Consider the following 22,550-nt stretch of genomic DNA (forward strand, 5'->3'; position numbering starts at 1 on the left):
ATACACATCCGAGTGGATTGGTTGCGGGCACCTAGAGAATCTAGTGTTGTCCTAGGATATCCCGGAGTACACGTGTGATCATCCTATGGTTTGCCACCCAGGCTCAAAGGGATCATAAGATTATTCATGCTAGAAACTTTCGTGTGCAGCCACAAGCCATTATGGGCTCTGGCATAGTTGAGTATGTTGCGTGACCTCTTTCAGTGGTAGGCTAGGACATGTAGGGGAAAGTAGGTGTAACTGTCTACCCAGAGTCAACAGTTAATGCTTCTGAAAGATTGTGTCTCAGTCATCCGTTTCTCAAACAACATGTAGTGCGAGAAATCCAATGGAGGAGATTGAGTCTCGTGGGGAAAAGTGCGCAAACCTCTGCGGAGTGTACAAACTAATCATGGTTAGCCGTGTCCTCGGTTATGATTGAAAGTGCAATCATGCCCTTAATCATATTTTGATGTTGATGACAACATGCATATTGAGACTAATCATGTTTATCGAGTATTTCTCAGGATTATGTCCCAAGGGCTATGTGTGTGTGTGGATCATGACTACAGACATAAAAACATATATCACCCAAGAGCAGAGACACAAGACAAAGATAAAAAGCTTCGGCTCCTTGTTTTCAGTTTTGCTCTTGAGTGTAGGGATCTCGCACTATTAAGAGGGGATCGAGGGATTTCACGAAAGAACTTGCTCAAAACCACAAAATTCCCTCTCATACCATCTCATAAATTCTTCCTCTAACTTGTGCAAAAATGGTAGTAGGTTTCTAAGCTAAAAGGTCCAACTTTCACCGGACGTCCGAAGTCTATGGACGTCCGGCCTCTCTCAACCAACCAGACATCTGACTCTCTTAAGTCGTCCAATGAGTCTTCAGAAAACTGAAATTAGCGGAAGACCGGTCACACCAGATGTCCGGTCACCGGACGTCCGCTCATCTCCAGATATCCGGTGCACTCCAACAGAACTACAATTAACGGATTTCTGACAACACCGGGCGTCCGGGCTCCGGACGACCAGCGCCTTTCGGATGTCCGCTACTGTCAGCGTTCTGGGAACGGCGGTCCCTAGACTTGCCTGCCTGCGGCCTGCGGCGTGTCTCAAAGGGGGGCCCAGCACGGCCCATCTTCACCAACACAAACCCAAGACCCTCGCGAGGGGCCAAGCCTCGCGGGGCGGATGACGCGGAGCTTCCTCAGGCGCGGCCTCGTTAGGCTGGCTCACGAGGAGGCGGAGAGATCAAGGCGGGGTACCTCACGAGGTGCCCATGACGCAAGCCATGACGACCGGGGTTGCCAGGCGGGTGCCAGCCCGCGCAGCGTCCTCCCTTCCTCTTTGGTGCAAAGGGGGCAAGCGCAACTGCGGAGTACCGAGGCATCAGGCAAAGGTTGCCATTTCGGTGCAATGAGACCAAGACCAGGAGGACTATGAGATGGAGGTCACCGTGGAGCCCAAGACGGCGTCATCACCAGAGCTTTGCGCAGGCAAAGACTACTTTTGTCAGGATAGTTGATACTAGCTGCCCCCCCTTCAAATTAGCCCGCCATTGTTGGCTCCCTTCCCGCTCGATATTTGGGAAGAGGACCAGGGCCTCTATAAATAGGACCAGCCACCCACAGGGCAAAGGGAGAAGGCAGAGAGTAGGCAGAGGCAGGGAAAGAGAGAGAGAGAAGATCAGAAAGAGAAAGAGAGAGAAAGGTGACTGAGCTCCTCCCAGTAGTTCATCACCCCAGCCAAGAACAGACCCTCGCGAGGCTGTTCTTCCTTGTATTGTTCATCATCATCAGCCCAAGAGGCAATCCACCAGACCACACACTGGAGTAGGGTATTACACCACAACGGTGGCCTGAACCAGTATAAACCCAGTGTCTCTTGCGTTGTTCTTTCCTTAGTTAAGATCCTAGCAAGGCGGAGGGGTGCAGGTAGGTAGGAGGCGAAATCTCCGCTCGCACCCCAGTGTTCGAACCTCAAGGGTCTGCCGGAACCCGAAATCCGACATTTGGCGCGCCAGGTAGGGGTGCGCCGGGATTCGTCTTCCACCACCCCGTTCTCCTCCGACCATCACGCCCATGTCTGACGCTCGTCGGGCCCGCACCGAGCGCTGGGCCGCGCTCGCTTCCCTCATCGCCCAGACGGCCCCTGTCGGCGGGCGACCTCGCCGTTCCCCGTCACCTGCCGTCAACGCCGCCACCAGCCCAGCGGGGGACGAGCATCAAGTGTCGTCCCAGCATCCGTCCGTGCGGCAAGACGGCCGCACCGTAACTCCCTCGCTCACCCCAGCTGGTTCTTCGTCCCGCGCGCTCCGCGCGCCCATGGAGGCACGGGCTGCACTCATCGCGGTGAACGAGCTCCTGCGCTACCGTCCCGTCGACGACGTCTACGAAGAATGGCTCGACCGCGTCGTCGAGCTTGTCCGCGCCGCAGGGGGCTTTCCTGCGCCGTCCATTCCGCTGCACCGCACCCCGCCCCGCGCGAGCAGTGAAGCTCCGGCGGCACCCTGGCCGCCTCCTCCTCAGGAAGGTGCCATGGCTCCAAGGCACGTGGCCCCTGGGCGGAACCCGCTCCGTTAGGCGTCAGCGCAGCAAGAGCAGAGCTATCAAGAAGTCCCTCGCCCGCAAGAAGCTGCCCGGGTGCTCCCTGCTCCAGCACGTCGCGACCATGCTCCTGCTCCCGCGCGTCAAGACCCCGCACTGCTCCTAGCTGCAGCGCGTGGGGACATGCAAGACCAAGTTCCCCGTCATCCAAGGCCTCGGGTGGCCACAGCAGGCTGCCGCGCCTTCACCGCCGAGCTACGCAACGTCGCGTGGCCCGACAAGTTCAAGCCAGACCTGCCTCCTCGCTACGACGACACGGCTGACCCTGCGGAGTTCCTCCAGCTCTACGAGCTAGGCATCGAAGCTTCCAATGGAGACGAGAAGGTCATGGCGAACTGGTTCCCCATGGAACTCAAGGATGGGGCCCGGACCTGGCTCTTGAACCTGGCTCCAGGCACAATCTCCTCCTGGGACGAGATGCGCACCCGCTTCATCGCAAACTTCCAAGGCACTCGCGACCGGCCACCCGCCGTGAGCGACATGCGCCGCATCAAGAAACAGCCCGGGGAGACCCTGCAGAAGTACATCCAGCGCTTCAACAACGCGCGCCTTAAGATTCCCAAAGTGACTGAGGAGGCCATCATCTCGGCCTTCTCCGACGGCGTGCGCGACGTCAAGATGAAGGAGGAGCTGGCAATGCATGAAGACATGTGCACTTCCCTGGAGCTGTTCAACCTGGCAACCAAGTGTGCCAGGGCCGAGGAAGGGCGTCTCTCCCTCCTCGAGCTGCCTGCCGCAGACCCGGAAGAGAAGAAGCCCAAGGCCAAGGACGTGAAGCGCAAGGGGGCTGCCGTGCTCGCGGCAGAACCAGACACCAAGCGGGGCAGAGATCAGCCCGAACCTTCCAAGGGCAGCCGGTACTGTGTGTACCACGACCTCCACACCCACAACACCAACGAATGTCAAGAGCTCCGAGCCGTGCGAGAAGGAAGGATCGGCCGTTGCCCTGACCGCAGTGACCGGGGCTACGACCGAGGAGGAGGAAGGAACGCAGGACGCTGGGAAGACCGTGGCCCGCGCCAAGGGTGGTGCGATCAACCTCGCGAGGATCGCTGGCAAGACCCGCCTCGCGAGGGAGGCTGGAGAGATCAGCCTCGCGAGGGAGACTGGAGGGATCAGCCTCACGAGGATCGCCCGCAAGGCAACGCAGGCCTCCCACCGCTGCCGCCGCAGCCAAGGAGAAATGAGGACCGCCACCAGGACGAGGGGGCTGGGGGCTTCCAGGAGCCCCGCGCGATCGCCTACATCCAGGGCGGGGCGCAAGCCCCAGCCTCTCAGCGCATCTTCAAGCAGTTCGCCCGTGAAGTGAACGCGGTCCTCCCCAGGCTCGAAGCCACGCGCCCTCTCAGGTGGTCGGCATGCGCCATCACGTTCAGCTCAGCAAATCAGCTCAAGTGTGCGGCTACAGCCGGAGTTCTCCCGATGCTTTGTTCCCCAATCATCAGCAACGTGGTGGTCACCAAGACCCTCATCGATGGCGGTGCAGGGCTCAACGTCCTATCCGTGGAAACATTCAACAACCTCCAAGCGCCCTACAGCCAGCTTCAGCCAACCAAGCCTTTCTCCGGTATCACCGACGGCTCCACGGTCCTGATTGGGCAGGTCCGCCTCCCTGTCACCTTCGGGGCACGCGACAACTACCACACCGAGCTCATCGACTTCGACGTCGCTCACATTCGCCTGCCGTACAACGCCATCCTTGGGTACCCAGCGCTGGCCAAGTTCATGGCCGTAACTCACCATGGCTACAACGTCCTCAAGATGCCAGGAAGCGGCGGAGTCATCATGGTGCCATGTGAAGAAAAGGACGCGGTATGTTCCCTGGAACGAGCCTTTTAGGCCGCGTCACTGGAAGACCCAGATCGTGGAAGCAGGAGGCCTCCCGAGACCGCCCCTAAGAAGAAGAAGACATCGTCCGGCCCGACCACTCAGGAGGCAGGCCCCTCTGGGCCCGCGCTTGCCCAGGGGGAACCTCCTTCCATCACATAGGAAAGCGCGCCCGACGCCCGCCTCAGGCAGGGCTCGGGGGCTCTCCCCTGGAGGGCCACCGACCTAGCCAGGGTCACGAGGGAGGCGCTTGGGCACCACCTGGAGGCGTGTTTCGAAGCACGTTTCCCTCAAGAAGGAGCAAGGCAAGGAGACCCAGACCCCCAGGAGTTCGTTAGCAAGCCCATTCAGGAGCTACAGGAGTCAAGAGTCATGAAGGGCGGCCACCGCCTACCCGCAGTGGCTCCCCATCCAGGCGACGATGGTGGGCTGCGCGTCTGCGTCGACATACCAGGGCTCAACCGAGTCGCCTCTCTGGAGCATCTCTGGCCCTCGCGAGTGGGGCGCTGCGGAGGCCCGCCCCACAGCTACGTTCGCATGCCTTACGGCTTGCCGAATGCGGCTGACACGTACCAGCACCTCATGAGGGGCATCACGGGGGCACGAGAGGCCAGGCGTTCCGCAGCCCTGGCAGGGATGGAGATGGCCCGTGAGGAGCCGCCAGCGCCTCCGGAGCCTCCCGAGGCCCCTGGGCCTCGGGGCTCGTGAGGATCGGCTCCCGCAGCCCACCGAGCCTGCTACATCAACGCTCCTTCGTATTCAACATCGTCAGGTGACATCTTTCGAGTTTTATTTCCAGCTGGGAGCGCCCCCCTAGGGATGCATTATTCCCAGGCCGCATGGGTCCGTCCCTGCGGTGTGTATCCCTTTTTATTCGATGTTAGCTTACCTTGTTGGGGGCGCCCCTCGGGCTGCATGACCCCCAAGCCGCTCGGGCCTGACCCAGTGATGTCCGCATCCCCAGCATCTATTTGAACGAATCCACTCCTTCACGGCTAATGTGTTTTACCTAGTTGCCTGCTCAGCTGACGCCAACTAACGGAGCTGCTCCCAAATGGCACGACGCTTGCGCATGGGTCCGTCCCTGCAACACCGACAAACCTGGATGGCTGAGCTCTGGCCGCGGCAGCCCCGCATAGCGTCACCTCGTCAAGCCTTCAGTGCCTCACTACCCCTCGGAAGCAACCAACGGCTGACTGTCAATTGTCATGGCAACCCCTTGTTTTTTCTATGATGGACCTGTAGGACCTCCTGAAGGAGCTGCGTCAGGCGAGGCCCTTGCGGTGTCTCCTTCGCTCTCGTCCGCGTGAACCGCTTGCACGTTAAAGGGGGGGTGCCTGAGCATCGCGACTTAGGGCTCCTACTGGCTCCATGGCATCACCCTCTGGCCTTGACCACGGCATCGCGACCTGGCATACCAGCGACGGCTGAGACTCGCTCGAGGGCCGGGACCCGAGGATGTAGAGCAGAAAGGGGAGCAAAGTCGAGAGAGGAGAGACACGCGAGGACCCCGCCGAGCAACCTCGCGCCTGCCGATGCACGGACCCGGTGACACACTAGAGAGCGGCCCCTGATCCTCGAGATAAGTCATCACCCAGAAGCGCAAGCTACCGCGGCACCATCCCCGCACCTAATGCTACCCCGTGTTAGCAACGCCGCTCTCCTTTCTCACCAAACAACGACTGATTGGGCGCCAAAGGGGACCTCCTAAGCATCGCGACTCAGGGGCTCTTATCGGACTCCGGGTCGCTCACCTCCTGGCCTTGACCAAGACATCGCGACCTGGCATACCAGTGACGGCTGAAGCCGCCTTGGGACTGGGACCTGTCGGCGCAGAGCACCAAGCCCTCGTGAGGTTCGAAAGGGAGGACTGAGCTAAGAAGGAATGAGAAACTCGCGCAATTCTACGACAAGGGTTATATTGACAAAACAGGATCACAGGCACCTTACAAGCCCCCACGGGGCGCATTCTTGATTCCTCGCAGGGAACAGATCCTAGAGGGACACAAACTACGCGTGACCCTGCAAAAGACGCCATCATCAACAGTGGGCCGTCAAGCACCGATGCCAACCCCATCCAGATCAAAGACGGCGGCGGCCTGACGAGCCCTCCCTGCTCCAGGAGCGGCGCCGGCTCGGGGGCTCGTAGCTGTCATCGCTCGTCTCCGGAGTCGCGAAGAGCTCGCCGGAGGTGCTGGAGCCTCCGACGCCTCCACCGCCTGAGGAGCCGCCAAGGGAGCGAATGGCGGGCCCAGTCCTCGTCGTGGCAGGGTCCTGGCCACCTTCCCTGGGGCAGCACTCCAGCCGGTGCCCGCTCGCATCGAAGACCTTGAAGAGCATCACCGAAGCACCGTCGTAATCCAAGTGGATCGCGAAGATGCCCCTTACCCTGCAAACCCGGGCAATCTCTCTCCAGCCCCGAGTCATGAAGGCCTCGCCCGGGGCGACGACCGCGACCTCTGCCTCGTCGCGAGGGTGCTACAGCCGGCGTGCTGCAGCCAGAGCTCCAGGGACTCCCCCTGCGGGATGATGGAGGCGAAGAAGGGAGGAAGGCAGATCCAAGACTGAAGAGGAATGGCGACGTGAAGCATGAACTCTCGGGAGGAGCCCTCGGTGTGGACCCCAGGGGGGACGACCCACACCTTCGTGACCCGTCGGCGCCGACGGCGGCGCCGCCCATGGCAGTCAGCATCAGCTCCTTCGGGGCCCTCACCCTGGGAGTATAATGGCAGCGGGAACCCCGGCGGCACCCGCTCGCACCAAGGCCTCGACACCACCTGAAGGGCCCCTTCGTCCGGGCCACGGGGGACGAGCCATTTCTTCGGCGGGAGTGGGTCTGGCTCCTCTCGGTGAGCTTTTCCCTTCTCTGCCGTCGAGAACCGGCGGATCGGAGCCATCGCAGCAAGACGGAGCAAGGATCGGGAAGAAGGAGAAGCAAGGAGGGATGGACTGGAAGGGCGCGCGCTGTTCCATACTTATGGCAGGCGAAGGCCAACCGCCTACCTCCACGATTGTAGGTAATCATGACCCACTTTGCATGCAGGGACTTGTCCAATCCATGCATTTGCCGAGGCGCCATGGGGAAGTGGAGACGCCCACGTCCAACCAACCGCCACGCGGCGCCCAAGGCCGCAGGCTGTTAGGGCCCATGGCGCTTCGCCCTTGCCCTTCCGCCTCCCTGCACGGCCAAGTTCGGGCACGCCTTGGGACCGGGGGCTACTGTCGGCGTTCTTGGAATGGGGGTCCCCAGACTTGCCTGCCTGCGGCCTGCGGCGTGGGTCAAAGGGGGGCCCAGCGCGGCCCATCTTCACCAACACAAACCCAAGACCCTCGCGAGGGGCCAAGCCTCGCGGGGCGGATGACGCGGAGCTTCCTCAGGCGCGGCCTCGTCAGGCTGGCTCACGAGGAGGCAGAGAGATCAAGGCGGGGTACCTCACGAGGTGCCCGTGACGCAAGCCATGACGACCGGGGGTGCCAGGCGGGTGCCAGCCCGCGCAGCGTCCTCCCTTCCTCTTTGGTGCAAAGGGGGAAAGCGCAGCCGCGGAGTACCAAGGCATCAGGCAAAGGTTGCCATTTCGGTGCAACGAGACCAAGACCAGGAGGACTACGAGACAGAGGTCACCGTGGAGCCCAAGACGGCGTCATCACTAGAGCTTTGCGCAGGCGAAGACTACTTTTGTCAGGATAGTTGATACTAGCTGTCCCCCTTCAAATTAGCCCGCTATTGTTGGCTCCCTTCCCGCTCGATATTTGGGAAGAGGACCAGGGCCTCTATAAATAGGACCAGCCACCCACAGGGCAAAGGGAGAAGGCAGAGAGTAGGCAGAGGCAGGGAAAGAGAGAGAGAAAGGTGACTGAGCTCCTCCCAGTAGTTCATCACCCCAGCCAAGAACAGACCCTCGTGAGGCTGTTCTTCCTTGTATTTTTCATCATCATCAGCCCAAGAGGCAATCCACCACACCACACACTGGAGTAGGGTATTACACCACAACGGTGGCCCGAACCAGTATAAACCCAGTGTCTCTTGCGTTGTTCTTTCCTTAGTTAAGATCCTAGCAAGGCGGAGGGGTGCAGGTAGGTAGGAGGCGAAATCTCCGCGCGCACCCCAGTGTTCAAACCTCAAGGGTCTGCCGGAACCCGAAATCCGACAACTACCTGTGCTGTTTTCGCGGTCAGATTTATACTCCAGCGAGCGGACGACCGGCTGCCCGGCCGGACGTCCGGTCCGATCTGTGTCACCAGTCGTCCGGTACCCACCGGACGTCCGGCAGCTCCTGTGCCTTAAGTGGCCAAACGGCTAGCTCTTCACTACCACTATATATAGCCTTTCTTCCCTCTCGCAATAGGGTTGACCACTCACTTTGAACAAACCCTAGAACACATTACACTCTCTCTCTCACTCCACCACACCAAATCTTAGATCCCCAAGGGATTTGAGAGCATTTGAGAGAAGTTGTCCGACCAAGTGATAGATCCACTCCTTCCCCTTCTTTGCACCAAAGGAATTTGTGACTTGAGCAAGTCTTGAGCTTTTCCCATTGTTCTTGTTACTCTTGGAGGTTGGAGACTCCTAGGCGGTAGGAGTCTTTCAGAGAGGAATCAACCTTTGTGATTACCCCGTAAAAGTTTGTGAGGGTTTGGAGACCACCCCAAGTTCTACCACTAGTGGTTGAGAAACGCCTTCGTGGTGTTTTCTCAAAGAGAAAATAGGGTGAGCCTTCGTGGCGTTGGTGTGCCTTCGTGGTAACACCCACCTCTCTAAACGGTGACGTAGCTTCCCTACAAGGAAGTGAACATCGGCTTACATCCTCGTCTCTCGGAGTTGCGGTTATCCCTAACCTTAACTCTCTGCTTGTGGTTACTTGTCTCATCTGCACTTACCTAAATCATATTGTGTTAGCCTACTCATCTACTTGTATTACTTGATTATCTTGTTTAGCTCTTAGCATCACACTTGCAATTGTTAGGCTCACTTTCATATTCTGCACTATTGCCTAAAATTGCCAAGTAACAATTAAAATTTTTATTTGTACCTATTCACCCCCCTCTAGGTCCTTCTCGATCCTTTCAATTGGTATCAGAGCCTCGTGCTCTATTCTTGTGGCTTAACCGCCCTAGAGCGAGATGAACCCCGATGGGACTCCCCTTGTTGTAGATCCGAAGGATAAAGGCGAGGCTTCTTCTGAAGTCAAGACCTTTACTTCTGAGGATCTAGAATGGTCCCTTGCTAAGCAAAAGGAGGAGCATGATGCTTCTATAGAGGCCTTGGTCCAAATGAGGATAGCCACATTGTCCACGGTGCTTGCACCACTTTCGGGTGGTGCGGCTTCGAGACCAACTGTTCCTACTCCGTCACTTGGTCAACAACCTCCTAGAAATGAACACTCTACTGTTCCTTGGCTTTATGCAAGACCCCAAGTTGAGAAACCAAAATATAACTCTTAAGGCAAACCTCCTTTACTTGACTCCACTTTCGATTTTGCTTTGTGGAGAGTTGCTATGCAGGACCATCTTTGATTTGGAAACGATGAGATGCTAGAGATCTTGGAGTATGGTTACCATGTGGTTGATCCAAAGAATCCTACACCAAGAGAAATTTATGACAAGAATCTCAATGACACGGCAATCATGTGTATAAGGAGAGGTATGGTTGAAAAGCAAAGGATACCTTTCATACACATCACAAGTGCCAAGGAATTATGGGAAAGTATTATAAGATCCAGGACCGGTACCTCCACCCTTCGGAGTGCACAATATGAAATTGCCGAGGGGCAATTGCAAAACTTTTGTATGGAGAAAGGTGAAACTCCAAATCAACTCCTTGAGCGTCTCATGACTCTCACCGCTGATATTGAGTCATGTGAGTGTGACAAGACACAAGATGGATTTAACATGACTAAGCGATTCCTTGTGGACAAGTTGCTCCATGCTCTTGCTCCATATCACCATCAGATGGTATGGGACATAAGACAACACCATGCCTTCAAGGAAATGACTATAGATGACATCATATCCACTTTCCAACTATTTGAAGAGTCAAAGGCAAATGCTAAAAAACATCTTGCCATGCATGGTACCCCATCATCGAAGATCAATCTTGCATTGAAGGCCAAGCATGTATGTGAAGATGAGCAAAGTGAAGAAGAAGAAGATGATGATGATGAAGAAGATGATGATGAGGTTGAATCTGATGAGGGACCTTCATATGAAGACATGGCTCTCTTTGTCAAGAAGTTTAGCGCGGGAAAATTCAAGGGAAGGTTTCAAAAGAAGAAAGTAAGAAAATGCTACAACTGTGAAGAAACCAACCACTTCTCCAACGAGTGACCTTATGAGAAGATAGAAGATAAACCAAGGTTTCCCAAGACCTTTCCCAAGAAGAAGTTGCCAAATCCTTTGAACTCCAAGCTCAAGAAGAGAGATGGGAAAGCAATGGTTGCTCAAGAAGAATCCGATCCGGATGATGTTAGTGGTGTTGCCGGAGTTGCTCAAGATTCTCAAAACACATTGAGGCTAGTCAACAAGAGTGGTGAAGTTGTCACCTACAACTACATGAAGGATTACAAGGGCAATGCTCACAAGTGTCTCATGGCGAAGGCCGTGGTAGAAGATGGAGAGGACCAACACTCTCCTGACAAGGTCAAGGTAACCCCACGATCAAACCCTCCTCTTTTCACTCCTCCTACTCCTAGTGATGAGTATCTTGATGCGGAGGATAGGTATGAGGATGATGATTTAAATGATCCTATGCTTGCTAAACTAAATAAGTTCATGTGCTCTCTTAAAGGAAAGAAGCTCACTATGTTTCGTATGCTTATGGAGATGGTGAGTAAGCACACCATTTCCATTAAGGAACTCAAAACCCTCATCACCAAGGAAAAGGAAAAATATGAAATCCTTGAGCGAAAAGTCCAATATGAGGAAGCACGCAATGATGAACTATGCTTAAAAATTGGTGCAAACATTGATGTTCATACTAGAGATCTTGCCTCCTTGAAAAAGGCTATCGACTCTTGCGAAGAGGTGATGAATGATAAAAGTAAGCTTGTAAAGTCTAATGCTTCTCTCTCTAAGGATTGTGAGCTCCTATCCGTGTCCCTCAAGACCAAGGAAGAAGAGCTCACCCTTCTTACAAAGAGTTTTGAGACACTCAAGCTTACTTATCTTGAAACTCTAGCCAAGGCTTACTCTTCTCCTATTATCAATGTTGATTCTTGTACTACTAACTCTAGTAGTGATCTAGCATCTATTCTTGAGGAGAATCGCTTTCTCAAAGCTCAAATTGAGAAAGGGCTCATGACATGTGCTCAAGGGCAAAAGAACCTTAATGAGGTGTTGAGCCAACACAATGAAGTGTTTGCCAAAGAAGGACTCGGGTTTGACCCAAGCACAAGCAAGAAGAAGACATCCTCTCAAAAGTGCACCACCCCTCTAGAAGAAACTTTTGTACGAGAAGGGCACAAGGAGAAAGGTAAGGTTGTTTGTGGGAAGGCCACAAGGGGCATGCCCACTGTCATCAAGCCAAAAGAGTTCATGCCTCCATCCTATGTTCTTTGTAAGACTAAGAATGGAGAAGTTTGTGCAAAGTTTGTTGGTCCTCGAAATGCATTTCGGTTTTATGCTATTTGGGTCCCTAAGACACTTGTGACTAACTTGAGAGGTCCCATTGCAAAATGGGTGCCTCTAACCAAGTAATAATTGTGTGTAGGTTGCCTTCTCCGGTGGAGTAAAATGGGTGATTGATAGTGGGTGTACCAATCATATGACCGGAGATAGCAAGTTGCTCTACGATTTCATGGAAGCTATTCAACCATTTATGAGCATTATGTTTGGTGGAGGATCAAAAGGATAGGTACTCGGTTTGGGTAAGGTGGCTATCACAAATGACATGTCTCTTGCAAATGTCATGCTTGTCCAATCCCTTAAATACCATTTGCTTTCTGTTCACCAATTGGCCTCTGTTGGTTACGATACACTATTTGGACTAACGGATGTGAAAGTCTTTAAGAGAGATACTCTCGAAGTGGCCTTTGTTGGAGAGTTGGATGGCAACCTTTACACGGTTGATTTCTCAAAAGAGAGCACATTCCATGCAACTTGTCTAGTGGCCAAGGCCGACAAGGGGTGGCTATGGCATCGCCGGCTAGCCCATGTCGGCATGAGAAATCTTCAAAATCTCTTAAAGGGAAATCACATCCTTGGACTAACAAATGTCTCTTTTGAGAAAGATCGTGTGTGTAGTGCATGCATAGCCGAGAAGCAACATCAATCAAAGCACCCACCCAAGAATATTGTGTCTACTTCAAGGCCTTTGGAGCTCCTTCATGTGGATCTGTTTGGGCCTCCTTCATGGGATAGTCTTGGTGGGAAAAAGTATGGACTTGTCATTGTGGATGATTACTCAAGATACACATGGGTGTTTTTCCTCAAGTCCAAAGACGAGACGAAGATCACCTTCATTGATTTTGCCAAGCAAGCACAACTCAAGTTTGACAAAGAAATCATGGCAATAAGAAGTGATAATGGTTCCGAGTTCAAGAATTACACCTTGGAAGGATTTCTTAGTGATGAAGGGATTGAGCATCAATATTCAGATCCATACACTCCCCAACAAAATGGTGTTGCAGAAAGGAAGAACCGCACCCTTGTGGAGATGGCAAGGTCCATGTTGGATGAATACAAGTCGCCACATAGTTTTTGGGCCGAGGCCGTCAACACCGCATGTCATGCTTCAAACCGGCTCTTCCTCTGCACGATATTGGAAAAGACTCCATATGAGCTCCTGACCGGGAACAAGCCAAATGTCAAGTACTTTCGTGTATTTGGGTGTAAATGCTTCATCCTCAACAAAAGAGAGCGGTTAGGAAAATTTCAATCTAAAACCATTGAGGGCATATTTGTTGGTTATGGATCAAACTCTCACGCCTATAGAGTCTACAACAAATCCAATGGATGTGTTGTAGAAACTTGTGACGTGGTGTTTGATGAATTTAATGGCTCCCATGGGGAGCAAGTTGATCTAAGTGATGTAGGTGAGGAAGATTCTTCTCAAGATATCTTGACGATGGGTGTTGGTGCACTTCTTCCAATGGAACAAGACCCTCATGATGATGAAGAAGAAGATGAAGGCCTCACACACCATCAAACTACTTCCACACCCATACCACCACAAGCACCTATTACTAAATCAATGCCCTTAGTCCAAGTACAAGATGATGATCAAGTTCCTCTTCATGATAATCATCAAGAACAAGATCATTCTCAAGGGAAAGAACAAGAAAGTGCAATCATTGACAATGAACCTCAACAAATGCAAGAAGAAGAAGATTTTCCACCACACATTAATGATCCATATGTTGAGGACGTGGATGATGGACATGAAGTTGAACCTCACGAAACCTTAACCTCCATCATGCCTCAAGTGGCCGGTCGTGTTGATGTTGATAAAATCCTCACCGGCATATCGGAAGGTAGAGTCACCCGTAAACAATTGACAAACTTTTGTGCTCACTTCTCTTTTGTGTCTAGTGTTGAGCCTCTCAAGGTACAAGATGCGTTGATAGACAATGATTGGCTTATTGCTATGCAAGAAGAGTTGAATAGTTTTGAGCGCAATCAAGTGTGGTCATTAGTCAAGAGGCCAACTACGGAACACAACATCATTGGAACAAAGTGGATTTTCAAGAACAAGCAAGATGAGAATGGCGTAATCATCTGCAACAAGGCAAGGTTAGTGGCACAAGGGTACTCACAAGTTGAAGGTTTGGACTTTGGTGAGACCTTTGCCCCCGTTGCCCGTCTTGAATCCATTTGCATCTTACTTTCTTATGCTGCTTTCAATGGCTTTACATTACATCAAATGGATGTGAAGAGTGCTTTCCTTAACGGTCCTCTACAAGAAGAAGTATATGTATCACAACCACTTGGGTTCATTGACCCCGATCACAAAGACTATGTGTATAAACTTCATAAGGCTTTGTATGGCCTCAAACAAGCACCTCGTGCTTGGTATGATCATCTTAAGAAGTTTCTACTCGATGATGGTTTTCTGAGAGGGGTGATCGATCCCACTATTTTTACTAAGAGGGACAAAGGTGATTTGATCTTATGCCAAATCTATGTAGATGATATCATTTTTGGTTCTCCTAATATTCATTTATGCAAGAAGTTTGCGGCATCAATGACCAAGAATTTTGAAATGTCACTCAATGCGGATTTGAAGTTCTTCCTCGGTTTTCAAATTCAACAATTTCAAGAAGGAATTTTCTTGTCTCAAGCCAAATACCTCAAGGATATCCTAGCAAAATTTGGCATGTCTGATGCTAGCCCATGTAAGACCCCCATGCCAACCAAAACTGTACTCACTGAAGACTCAAACAGTATCCCCTTCGTCCCATCTAAATACCACTCTATGATTGGTTCATTGCTTTATCTTTGTGCATCTAGACCAGACATCATGTTTAGTGTATGCATGTGTGCTAGATTTCAAGCTTCCCCTAGGGAAAGCCATCATAAGGCGGTTAAGCACATTCTTATATACCTTGTTCACACCCCAAAGTTGGGTCTATGGTACCCTAAGGATGCTAAGTTTGATCTCATTGGGTACACGGATGCGGATTGGGCTGGAGACAAAGTGGATCATAAATCCACCTCCGGTGCATGTCAATTTCTTGGACGCTCCTTGGTAAGTTGGTCCTCGAAGAAGCAAAATTGTGTTGCCCTCTCCACTGCCGAAGCTGAATATATTGCAACCGCCAGTTGTGCAACTCAGTTACTATGGATGAGGCAAACTTTGAAGGATTACGGTATCACTATAGACATGTGCCTCTTCTATGTGATAATGAAAGTGCCATTAATATTGCTGAGAACCCCAAAGATCATACCCGCACCAAGCACATTGACATTAGGTACCACTTCCTGAGAGATCATGTGGAGAAGGGTGATATTGACATTACTCATGTTGGCACAGATATGCAACTTGTAGATATTTTTACCAAGCCATTGGATGAGGCAAGATTTTGCCAACTTAGGCGTGAACTTGGTATCTTGGAGCTTGACAACATTATGTGAAAACTAGTACTCATGCATGCATTGTCATAATGTCTTGTCTCTATGTAGGCATATATTTAGGGGGAGACACTCAACTCATGCGTTCTCTCACCCTATGAAATGCATATAAAGAACAAACACTCTCAAAGCTACCATGTTACTCTAACTATGGTGCTTTCAATGATGGCGTAGTGATTATGGACCCAAAGTTCAAATCTTTGCAGTGTCATGTCACGTATACTCATACATGGTGGCATCAGCCACCGCCTTGTCATTAGAACAACATGTGAGCAGTATGTGTGTTTATTATTGTTGGTTTAGGAAACTCATTGCTTCATCTAGGGTGTCCTTGCATCCTACTACATATTTCACTCATCATCTCTCCATCATTGTCATTAGCACCAACTATGGCACCCTAGTCTTCCTCAAAAAGATATTAAATAAAAAAATTCCACCGGACGTCCGTCAAATCCTTTCTGGTGCTCTTGCACCGGTCGTCCGATCTGTACCGGTCATCCGTAAAAATTTCTCTGGTGCCCTATTGCCAATCGTTCGCTGTAACCGGACTTCCGTTAATTACTGCTCTGTCTAAACGCATCAGACGTCCGTTTTTGCCGGTCGTCCGCTACTTCTCGTATCAGGTTGCCCTCTCAGGTCCCGGACATCCGGTTCACACCGGATGTCCGGTACGGTTCTCGCCCGCCTATATATACTGGGGCGTGCGGTCCGGTCAGCTCTAAACCTAACTCCTCTCGCCGCCGCCGCACTCTCTCCTTGCTGCGTTCACGGGCTGGGCCCCTCGCCGCCGGGACCCCGTTCGGCCCTTCCGGCCTTCGTCGCGCCTCCGACCGCCCTTCTCTCGACCCGGCCGGTTTCGGGGGAAACCTCTTCTCCGTCGCATCTTCTCCTCGACCTCCCAAGGTAGCAACTGCTATTTTCCTTCCCCCCATTTCTCTAACCTTCTTGATCTATGGCGATTGTTAAGATTTGGAGTCTCCTCCTTCCCTAGGTAGCAATGCCACGGACAAAGCGCTCTGCTCGCAAGCAGGTCACCGCTGGAGGCTCTCGTCCGTCTCGTCGTGGTGGGTCCAATGATTCACAGGAGCGCGCTCTTCCTCGGAAGCGTGCCGCTCACCCTCGCAGCTCCACTAGCGCCTCTTCGACGGAAGAATCCGACTACGAGGATGAATTGGAAGAAATTGAGGAACCCACTTATGTTGTTGTTCGCACCACTGCACCCAAGCCTGGAACTCGTCGGCCCACATTCAAGCCTCCTCCTCCTCCGGTTCAACCTCCAGGTGCTGCCCGTCGCATCTCTCTTGAACCTCCACTCCCTCACGTCCGCATCATTAAACGGTTCAATGAGGTTCCCGTCGCTTCTTACCTTAAGCTTCATCGTGATGTAAATCAATTCACTGTTCTCAGCGATTCACAGGATGCTCGTTTTCGCACAAATGTCCAAGCCGACATTTTCACCACTATAGTCATTCCTAAAGGGTTATCTATCCATATGTGCATCGACTTAGAGCATATCCGCACTCATTCGGAGAAATATCCGGGAGCCATTGAGCTCATTGAGTCCTCCAGTCTTGCTGCACCATTTGAATTCCAGCATGATTTTAACTATGCTGCAATTCATCAATTCTATGACACTTGTTACTTTGGTCTCGATAAAACTGTCACTTGGATGACCTCCGACACCATGCTCACGACATCCTATGCTCAATTTGTTGCTGCTCTTGGTTTTCCTGACACAGGGTTCAAAATCCATAAGGATGACCCTAACCATAAGCCCAAGAGCATAGAGGTCTATGCAGATCTTCTCAAGCCCATAAGTGAAATGTCTAATCAGGAGAAACATAAGGGCCTGAACCAAGTTTCAATTTGGTGCTCACCCTTCCACATCATTTTTTAGTGTGTTATTCGCACCATATATCCCAAGATGGGTGACAAGGGGTCATGTAACAGCTACTACATTGATCTCATGCATCGCCTCTATGAGTCTCCCACAGGGAAGATAAATATCCCTCACTTTCTGTGGCATGAGATCCGTCTGGCTTGTTTTCAACACAAGCGAGCCTTTCCTCATGCCCCCTTCCTTCAGGCATTTATCGAGAGTGTTGCTCCGTTTCCCATTGCCCGCACTCACTTGCACGAACGGTGGGTCATTCCATCTCACATGGCGGATGATTGGGTTCCCAAGGACTCTTCTGCTCCTGCTCGTCGTACCCCGGCTAGTGTTCCTTCTTCCGCCACTTGGTCTACTTCTTCAGGCTCCGCACCTTTTGGTCGCATCTCTCGCTTTCTTGGGAAAGCTCACTCTGCCATGATGAAGATGTTTACCTTTCATTGCTCTCAAAATCACGACATTGTCACACGCTTTGTCACCTCCAAGAATGCTTTGAAGGCTCGTCTGAGAGATTCCGGAGTTTACAATGTAAGTGACGACGAACGTCTTCCTGATGATCCACCTTCTGACTTCGGCTTTCCTTCAGGTCCTGAGTGGGCTGACTTCCTTGACGAGGCTGGTGGTAGTGGTGCTCATGATGATGATGACGATGATGCTCTTTGATGCTGTTATGACACCTCCTTTTGGGTATTTGCTGCCAAGGGGGAGTAGGCACTTATTTATGTGATATGATGCTATGATATTATCTTATTATATTGTTATCGAACTCATGCTATGTGATTAACCTGTTATTGAACTTATGATATGTTTGGACCGACTTATGTTATATGCTATGAGTGATGAATCCTTGTGAAGCCTATTCTAAATCTGATGTTATCTTGATTATCTTGTGTATGAGTTTCGGTTGTGTTGGTATCATAGTGAGGGGGAGCTCTCTTCATGTTTACCTATTAGTTATTGCACCTATTGAGGGGGAGCTCCACAACAAACCCTTCGATATTCAATGTTTTTAAATTCTTTCGATATTCAAAGCTTTATTCTAAAAGTGCATGTATGTTGTCATCAACTACCAAAAAGGGGGAGATTGAAAGTGCAATCATGCCCTTAATCATATTTTGATGTTGATGACAACATGCATATTGAGACTAATCATGCTTATCGAGTATTTCTCAGGATTATGTCCCAAGGGATATGTGTGTGTGTGGATCATGACTACGGACATAAAAACATATATTACCCAAGAGCAGAGACACAAGACAAAGATAAAAAGCTTCGGCTCCTTGTTTTCGGTTTTGCTCTTGAGTGTAGGGATCCCGCACTATTAAGAGGGGATCGACGGATTTCGCGAAAGAACTTGCTCAAAACCACAAAATTCCCTCTCATACCATCTCATAAATTCTTCCTCTAACTTGTGCAAAAATGGTAGTAGGTTTCTAAGCTAAAAGGTCCAACTTTCACCGGACGTCCGAAGTCTACGGACGTCCGGCCTTTCTCAACCATCCAGACATCCGATTCTGTTAAGTCGTCCGGTGAGTCTTCACAGAACTGAAATTAGCGGAAGACCGGTCACACCGGATGTCCGGTCACCGGACGTCCGCTCATCTCCGGATATCCGGTGCACTCCAACAGAACTACAATTAACGGATTTCCGACAACACCGGGCGTCTGGGCTTCGGACGACCGGTGCCTTCTGGATGTCCGCTACCTGTGCTGTTTTCGCGGTCAGATTTATACTCCAGCGAGCGGACGACCGGCTGCCCGGTCGGACGTTCGGTCCGATCTGTGTCATCGGTCATCCGGTACCCACCGGACGTCCGATAGCTCCTGTGCCTTAAGTGGCCAAATGGCTAGCTCTTCAGTACCACTATATATAGCCTTTCTTCCCTCTCAGGATAGGGTTGACCACTCACTTTGAACAAACCTAGAACACATTACACTCTCTCTCTCACTCCTCCACATGAAATCTTAAATCCCCAAGGGATTTGAGAGCATTTGAGAGAAGTTGTCCGACCAAGTGATAGATCCACTCCTTCCCCTTCTTTGCACCAAAGGAATTTGTGACTTGAGCAAGTCTTGAGCTTTTCCCATCGTTCTTGTTACTCTTGGAGGTTGGAGACTCCTAGGCGGTAGGAGTCTTTCGGAGAGGAATCAACCTTTTTGATAACCCCCGGAAAAGTTTGTGAGGGTTTGGAGACCACCCCAAGGTCTACCACTAGTGGTTGAGAAACGCCTTCATGGTGTTGTCTCAAAGAGAGAATAGGGCGAGCCTTCGTGGCCTTGGTGTGCCTTCGTGGTAACACCCACCTCTCTAAATGGTGACGTAGCTTCCCTCCAAGGAAGTGAACATCGGCTTACATCCTCGTCTCTCGGAGTTGCGGTTATCCCTAACCTTAACTCTCTGCTTGTGGTTACTTGTCTCATCCGCACTTACCTAAATCATATTGTGTTAGCCTACTCATCTACTTGTATTACTTGATTATCTTATTTAGCTCTTAGCATCACACTTGCAATTGTTAGGCTCACTTTCATATTCTGCACTATTGCCTAAAATTTCCAATTAACAATTAAAATTTTTATTTGTACCTATTCACCCCCCTCTAGGTCCATCTCGATCCTTTCAATGGACATCTTGAGTATCTGGTTCTTGGATTATCATGTTGATCTCAACACTCTAAATTAATTTATTGGGTTATTAATACTGCTTAATTGGGATTGAGTTGGAGGAACCTTCTCAATGTTCCGTGATAGTTAAACAAAATATATTCCTTTATTGTAGGGAAAAATTGGCTTTTCGCAAAAACATTATAACCGTAGAGCCTCCACCAAACAAATATGCATATAGTTATAGCATTTACCTGTTCATTTGCTCTACAGTTTTATATTGCCAGCATATTCCATGTGCTGACCCATTTTCGGGCTGCAACGTATTATGTTGTAGACTTTTCAGACGAAGAGTAAGGTGCGCTAGGTCATATGTCGTGCACTCAGCTATGCCGTTGGAGTTGATGGACTCACATTATCTTCCAAGCCTTCCGCTGTTATCGTATTTAGATGGCTTTAAGCCATATTATTGTAATAAGTACTCTTTTATGAGTTATTCGATGTAATAAGTGTGGCATTGCAACTTTGTTATAAATCCTTCAAGTACTGTGTGTGTCAGCATTACCGATCCAGGGATGACACTTATACATAGAGATTTGACCGTTTGAGGTTGGATCACTACATGACCATAGACATGTGTTGTCATTTGATGAACGGGATCACATCATTAGAGAATGATGTGATGGACAAGACCCATCCGTTAGCTTAGCATAATGATCATTTAGTTTTATTGCTATTGCTTTCTTCATGAATTATACATATTCCTCTGACTATGAGATTATGCAACTCCCGAATACCGAAGGAACACTTTGTGTGCTATCAAATGTCACAACGTAACTGGGTGATTATAAAGATGCTCTACAGGTGTCTCCGATGGTGTTTATTGAGTTGGCATAGATCGAGATTAGGATTTGTCACTCCATGAATCGGAGAGTGTCGGCGTTCTGGGAACGGGGGTCCCCAGACTTGCCTGCCTGCGGCCTGTGGCGTGGCTCAAGTGGGGGCCCAGCGCAGCCCATCTTCATCAGCTCAAGTTCAAGACCCTCGCGAGGGGCCAAGCCTCGCGGGGCGGATGACCGGAAGCTTCCTCAGAGGCAGCCTCATCAGGCAGGTTCGCGAGGAGGCGAAGAGATCAAGGCGGGGGCACCTCGCGAGGAGCCCGTGATGCAAGCCATGACGATCGAGACCAGGCGGGCGCCGGCCTGCGTAGTGTCCTTGTTTCCCCTTTGGTGCAAAGGGGGCAAGCACAGGCTAAGGCATCGGGCAAAGGTTATCATTCCGGTGCAACAAGACCAAGACCAACAGAGCGGCAGGATGGAGGTCACCGTGGAGCCCAAGACGGCGTCATCACCAGTACTTTTGGCAGCCGAAGACCACCTTTGGTCAGGATAACTTGTACTAGATGTTCCCCTTCAAAATGGCCAATTGTTGGTGCCCTTCCCGCTCATTATTTGGGGAGAGGCCCAGGGCCTCTATAAATAGAGCTAGCCATCTAGGGATCCAAGGGAGGATGGAGAAGGGAGACATCTGGAGACAGAGGGGGAGGAGGACACGGCTAGAGATCTGATAGAACCCTAGCAGAGAGAGAGAGAGGCGACTGAACTCACCCTAGCAGTTCATCGCACCAGCTCAAGAACACCTCTCGCGAGGCAGTTCTTCCCTTGTACTGTTCGTCATCAGCCCCTGAGGCAATCCACCACACCACACACTGGAGTAGGGTATTACACCACAATGGTGGCCCGAACCAGTATAAACCTCGTGTCCCTTGTGTTGTTCATTGTTTCCAGCTTAGATCACGCGAGGAGATTGGACATAGATCGGTAGGGGAGAGATCTCCGCGCGCACCCCAGTGTTCGAACCTCAAGGGTCTGCCGGAACCCGAAATCCGACATTTGGCTATTTGCGTGTGATCTTCCGTCGTGTCCATGGTTGACGCTCGTCGGGCTCGGCCGAGCGCCGGGCTGCTCTCACCACACGCGTCGCCCAGACGGCGCCCTTGTTGTTCCCCGTCGCCTGCCGCCAACGCCGCCACCGGTCCGGCGCGGAACGAGCAGCAAGCCTCATCCCAGCATCCTTCGGTGCGGCGGGAGGGCCGCACCGCCACACCGTCGCTAACTCCAGCCGCTTCGTCGTCCCACGCCCGTCGCGCCCCCACGGAAGCACATGCCACGCTGCTCCTGGCAAGAGAGCTCCTGCACTACCGCCACGTCGATGACCTCTACGAGGATTGGCTCGCCCGCATCACCGAGCTCGTCAGCGCCGCAGGGGGCTACCCCTTGCCGTCCTTTTCGCTGCCTCGCCCTCCATTCCACGCAGGAGGCGAGGATCAGGAGGTGCCTCCACCACCTCCTCCCCAAGAAGGCGCCTTGGCTCCAAGGTGCGCAGCCCCAGGGCGAGACCCTCCGCGTCTGGCGCCTGCGCAGCAAGAAAGGAGCTGCCAAGAGATCCCTCATCCTCAAGAAGGTGCTCGCGCGCTCCCAGCGCCGACGCGCCAAGATCGCGTCCCTACACCTCCACGCCAAGACCCCGCTCTGCTCCAAGCGGCGGCGCGCGGTAATCCCCAGGAACAAGCC

The sequence above is a fragment of the Triticum urartu genome, chromosome 5, assembly GCF_003073215.2.
Source record: "Triticum urartu cultivar G1812 chromosome 5, Tu2.1, whole genome shotgun sequence".
NCBI classification, from domain to species: Eukaryota; Viridiplantae; Streptophyta; class Magnoliopsida; order Poales; family Poaceae; genus Triticum; species Triticum urartu.